The sequence below is a fragment of the Quercus robur genome, chromosome 5, assembly GCF_932294415.1.
Source record: "Quercus robur chromosome 5, dhQueRobu3.1, whole genome shotgun sequence".
NCBI classification, from domain to species: domain Eukaryota; kingdom Viridiplantae; phylum Streptophyta; class Magnoliopsida; order Fagales; family Fagaceae; genus Quercus; species Quercus robur.
Window position 1 is genome coordinate 50,995,176 of NC_065538.1, and position 5,911 is coordinate 51,001,086.

The 5,911-nt window shown below is 38.3% G+C and overlaps 1 long non-coding RNA gene across 1 annotated transcript; it reads left to right on the plus strand.

Moving 5' to 3' along the window:
- Nucleotides 1-354: 354 nt before the first annotated feature.
- Nucleotides 355-3,399, plus strand: LOC126729108 (uncharacterized). Its single transcript, XR_007656506.1, has 3 exons — nucleotides 355-596; nucleotides 2,082-2,192; nucleotides 2,278-3,399. It is a non-coding gene; the product is annotated as an uncharacterized LOC126729108 (long non-coding RNA).
- Nucleotides 3,400-5,911: the final 2,512 nt, after the last annotated feature.

Here is a 5,911-nt window from a genome sequence, read left to right on the forward strand (position 1 = left end):
TTACACTTGATAATTTTTTCTTTTATCTTTACTGAATATATTAAAATATATAATTATTTATACATTGATTTTATAAGCTTTTTCATAAAACCATGCAAAGCACGGGCTTATAACTAGTTATATGTATTTTCACACATTTTTTTACCCACATGTATTTTCAAAAAATATAAATAACGTTACTAGAAATCTTTTACCAAATGGACCTTTAGTATTCTCAAAAAAAAAATAAAAATAAAAAATAAAATACAAAGAAATCCCTTTAACTCCAAGTCATGAGTCATGACTCACTACTACGCTCCAGAACAATGAAAAATCACACAAAATAAAAATAGCCCGCCTTTTACAACAAATTCAAATAGAGAGACAGAGAGAGATATTAAAGAACAAAGAGAAATCGAAGTCGAAGACGATAAGGAAGCCACCATTGAGAGACGTATCCAACAACAAAAACAGTGTGTACAATAATGGCAGAAGGTTCTCGAAACCCTTGTATATGAAGAATCTTAGTTTTTTCAGAGAAAGAAGTAGAAGAAGAAGATGGATCGCTTGACCGCCTTCTACTTGTCCAGTCCGATCTCGCCTCTCTCATCCATCAGGTAACTACTATCTCTCTCCTTACGATCCGTTTGTTTCTTGAGAAAATGATTTTGAAAACAAAGGATTGCATCTTGCTCTATGTATTTTACAATCTCGATGAGAAAAATTTGCTCAATCTTTCTTTCATTAGGCGAATGCAAGTTTGATCGGATTTGCGCTCTCTCTCTCTCTCTCTTTCTTTGTGTCAGCTTTTGTCTTTGTTTGGTTGCTCGGAAAGTGTGGGAGGTTATATTTGTGATTTTGAATACTTAAGCTTCAAAGTGAAAGAGAAACTTACTGAGTGCATTTCAAATTATAGATTGCACAGTGTTGTAGTTGTAGGTACTTGGATCTTATTGTATGATAAATCTTGTTCTTATTGTGATTTTGGTTTTGATTTTCGAAATGTGTAGGAGATGTTTAATTTAGGAAATGATTCAAGGTGCAATTTTTATCTAATTATTAGTCTTACTGTCTTAGATAGTTGTTATAGTTTTATTTTGGTTTCAATTTCTTATTGTTTTCATTTTGTGTTGTACTGTTATATAATTCTTCTGTGATTTGGATTTGTACAAAGTTGAGAATTTTTACTTGGCTGCCTCACTCTTCTGTTTATTTGGATTTGAGTTGCTTGGTATTTTTAGGGAATATATTTTTAAGTGAACAAAATGGGTAGGTTTTTGAAATTGGAGTATGCAATATAAAGTTTTTATTTTCAATGTTTTTTTCATTTGGAAAATCTCTATTTTTCATCACCTACTTATAATTTTAGGCCATGGTGTTGTTTGTGCTTGTATTTTTTCTATAGATATGATAGAATTTAAACCTATGGCATCAACTTCATGATGATTTCTCTTTATCATTAACCCAAGACACCAATTAGTTTTTGGTGTTAGGGGGGTTCAAACCCCAAATTTTTTATTTGACGACAAGAGACTTTACTAGTTAAACTAATTGGAACTTATGTGTTTGTACTAGTAATTAGACATATACTTTTGCTTCTTCTTTTTTTTTTGGGGGGGGGGGGGGGGGGAGATTGAAAATTTTGGTATGAATGTTCACCTTTCTTGTTAGATATCCCTGATTTTTGTTTTAATGTGACATTAGGAAATATAGCATTATAATTTATAGAATAAGATGGGATAAACCTGGAAGGTTGGGCGCATGAGGACAACTTGAATAGTAAATTGGCCATCTTTTGACAATCTTCACTTTTTTCTGTCCAGCAACATTTCTTCATTTTAGAAGCAAACTATTATTGGGGGAAGGAGATCGGTTGGATACAGATGTGCTCGTTATTCATTGTATTGAATTTACATTTTATTGAAACTTTTGTGCAAAACTTCTTTGGATGCATATTTTTATTAGAACTTGGGTTTTAGCATGACATCAACATGTGGCACTGCCAAAGGTGTTGACATGAAAAAAGTGGAATGTTGTGAGAATATGTTTGTAGTGGTTTAGGACCTTTTTTTTTGGTTGCTAAATTATGCATGAAATGGCAGGTTGATGAACTTGTTGCGCAAGCATTTAAACTGAAGTCAACGAGCAAACAGGGGAGAATAGAAATTGAATCTTTCACCCATTTCTTGTCTGAAATGCTTTCTTCTTTAAAGGTTAATCCTACCTTCTATCAGTATATCACACTTCCATTTCCATACATTCTCTTTCTGATATGGGTTATCATTTCTCAAAATGTAGCCATGGCTTCTCAGAGTCTGAAAATCAGTTGGGACAGACTGGGGAAAGTAAAACAGTTTCTTTGACTGGTAAAATTTAAAATGCTACCTGCAGCCAATACTTCTGGAGTTATTCAGTTTGTGATGAAAGAAGAACTTTTTATAGTTGACCACTTGCACTTGAAAGAGGCATTCACTAAAGCTAGTGAAAAACCACTGTTTGTGTGGTTACCACTATTGAATTCATCTTCTCTAGGTAAATTGTTAGAGATTTACACTAGTCTTGGTGTTCGAAAAATATCTGAAGCTGTGCAGTTTGACCTACATTGTACTATTTCTGCGAGTAAAAAAATTGAGAAGACAGATTCCCTAATTGGGAAAGCTTTGATCAAATTGGTGTTGGCCCATGCAAATATGCCAATGGAAGAAAAACACAAGACTGCAAAATCTCTCCTGGGACTTCCAGTCTATGGCACTGAAGAAATATCAGTCCAGCATGCCTTACAGTTACCTTTGCAGAAAAGGAGGTTAGAAGTAGAAATTAAAAAAAAAGGTGCTTTGGGAGAAGAAATCAGAGAGACTGTTTGTCAAGAAATCAACCTGGAATAAATGGAAGAAAGATGTAGAATTCAATTCATTGCTTCTTTTGCACAAGCTATCTCGGAAACAGTTCTATCTAACAGTAGGGATCAAATGGACATGCTTTGCAGAATAATCCAAATGGGCATGGCACTTGGGTTAGAGGAAGATGCAGTGGACTCCCTGCTATGGACACAGAATTTGGAACTATCTTTTGAGGATAAGGAATTCCTTGATCGTTCATTTCCCTCTAGGAATTCCTTGATCGTTTTGGGTAAGCGCAAGTCTGTCAACCTGCCTTCAATTCCAAAAGGTTGGGCTTGTAAGAGGCCGCGTTGACAGACTTCAATTTCTCAACTTCGCTGTAATGGAAGAAGTCCTTTTGGTGGTTCTGTATATTGAATACTCTACGACTGTTGTCTTGTAATGGCAGGAACGACAATACGACATAATGTGCTTGTAACTGTAGCTGTACTTTTAATTGATAGATTAATCTTGAAGAAGCATGTTTTGGATTTGACAAGATTAGGCCTTGCTAATCTAATACAAGCAGATGTGTTTTCAAGCCTTTTTATTAAAATTTAAATATGAATAAAAAAATACAATAATTAATATATATATATATATATATGCTTCTAATTCTGAAAAAAAAAAAAAAAGGGCTCTCCTCTAGGGTAGGAGTTTCTCTCTCTCGTTGGTATACGAGACTTTCTCCCTTAGGTCTGACTAAGGGTTTGTCTTTGCTTCAGTTTTAACATTAGTTAGAGAGCTTGTTAAGATATGGCCGAAGAAGTAATACACAACTTGGGAAGCTTGAAATTAACTACAGAGGAGGAGGAAGTAATAGCTATTTCAGATGAAGGCAGGCAGGAAGAGATTGAAAGCTGCTCTCAAAGTTTGATCGGTAAGCTTCTCACTTGCAAACCTTTCAATAAGAGAGCAGCCCAAAGTACCCTAAAAAGAGCTTGGGGTTTGGAGAATAAAGTCCAAGTAGTGGAGGTTGGAGCAAACCTTTTTCAATTCAAATTTCAGACTGAGTTTGATATGGAGAGGGTTCTAAGAGATGGGCCATGGACTTTTGATAATCAAATCCTATTATTAGTTCGATGGAAAGCTGGAATGACTGCCGGTAATGTTAAGTTTGAATCAGCATCCCTTTGGGTGCAAATTTGGGGAGCACCGTTTGATATGGTCTCCCCAAAAGTAGCAGAGGAAATAGGCAACCGGTTAGGTATTGTGGAGGAAGTGGAGAAGAGATCAAAACAGGACATTCCTGGTTTTTTTATGAGAGTTAAGGTGGCCATTCCCTTAGCCAAACCCATTCGGAGAGGAGCGTTTCTTGCTGATTCAGGTGGACAAAGAAGCTGGGTAACTTTTAAATATGAAAGACTCACTCTGTTTTGCTATCATTGTGGGTTGCTCGGCCATGACCTCAAGCATTGCGCCAAATATTTCGCAATGGCTAAGGGCAAGGGCAATGGGGAAGTGGAGCACCAGTATGGGGAATGGATGAAAGCATCTGGAAGCCATGTCCGTTCTCCAAATCGCAGAGGTCAAGCTCGTGAAATGGAAGATCATGGAGATGTAGAAAGAGGAACGGTGAGGGAGATGATGAACAGGGGCGGCAGCAGGGGCGTGCCAGATAGAAGGGATGGAGATGACAAAGGCATTAATGATGAAAATGACAAGGAAATTAATGAGGGGAACGTGAGCATTGGGACTGCTCCAGAAATCTTACCGGCGAATCCCGTGAAGCGTGGCAAGCAGAGTACGGAGATAGACAAGTTGAAGGAAGTTGATGGGCCATGCATGAATGGGCTGGATGCAGGGGCTGGGCCTTTAAATGAAGGTGGAAAAAACAAGCCTCAGGGAAATGAAAAACAAAGAACGTGGACCAGGCTTGCCCGTATGGACCAAGGGCCTATGGAGGCAGCAAAAGAAAGCTCAACACAAATTCTAGGCAAACGTTCTCACCATGCACAGCAGCAGCAAGTAAGTCCTTTTATTTTAGATGAGCAAGTAGGAAAGAAAGCTAAAACTGGGAATGTTACTCAAACATCTGAAACGGCGGGGGTGTCGGAACACCCTCGCCGAACACAATGAGGCTATTAAGCTGGAACTGCCAAGGGCTTGGGAACCCTTGGACAGTTCGAAACCTTTACGATATCGTGAGGGATGAAGCTCCTACCGTCTGTTTCCTCATGGAAACCAGACTTGATAAAGAAGGTTTTAAACACCATTGTAGAGAATTAGCTTTTCCGAATAAATTTATTGTCAAAAAGCCTCATTCTGGTGGAGGATTAGCCCTGGTTTGGAAAGAGGATGTGAAGCTAGAAGTTTTTAATTATACGGATAACCATATTTTGGCGAAAGTGACTGAGGGGTCTGGTTTTCAATGGTTCTTGGCTGGCTTCTATGGCTGGCCGGATTGTAGTCAAAAACACAAGTCTTGGACCTTATTAAGGCATCTATCCTCAATTGTTAATGGGCCATGGTGCTGTGTTGGAGACTTTAATGCATTTCTACATGCCTCGGAAAAGCTAAGTAGTCACCCACCACCGGTGAAGCATATGGAAGACTTTGGGAATGCACTAGAGGAGTGCCATTTGATTGATTTGGGCTTCCAAGGATATAAATTCACTTGGAATAATAAGAGACCAGGTGCTGCAAATACTAGAGAAAGACTTGATCGGGTGGTTGCAAATAAGGAATGGATGGACTATTTCTCAGCAAGCTCGGTTTTCCACAAATTTGCTCATGCATCGGATCATATGGCTATTATTTTACAGACTGGGTCAGATTGTAAATTCAAAGGTAGAATGGCCCGGGGGTTCATGTTTGAAGAAAGGTGGCTGTTAGAGGAGGATTGTGGTAGGGTGATTGAGGAAGCTTGGTGTCGTGTAGGATGTGTGGGGTCGCCCATGGCCAGTATTAGCACTAAAATAAAATGTTGTGGGGCTGATTTAAATTCCTGGGGGTCGTCTAGAACAAAACCGGAGGTGAAGGAAATCAAAAGGTTGAAGAAAGTGCTTGAAAGACTACATGAAGATGACCAAACTGAGGCAACCAGAACTGAG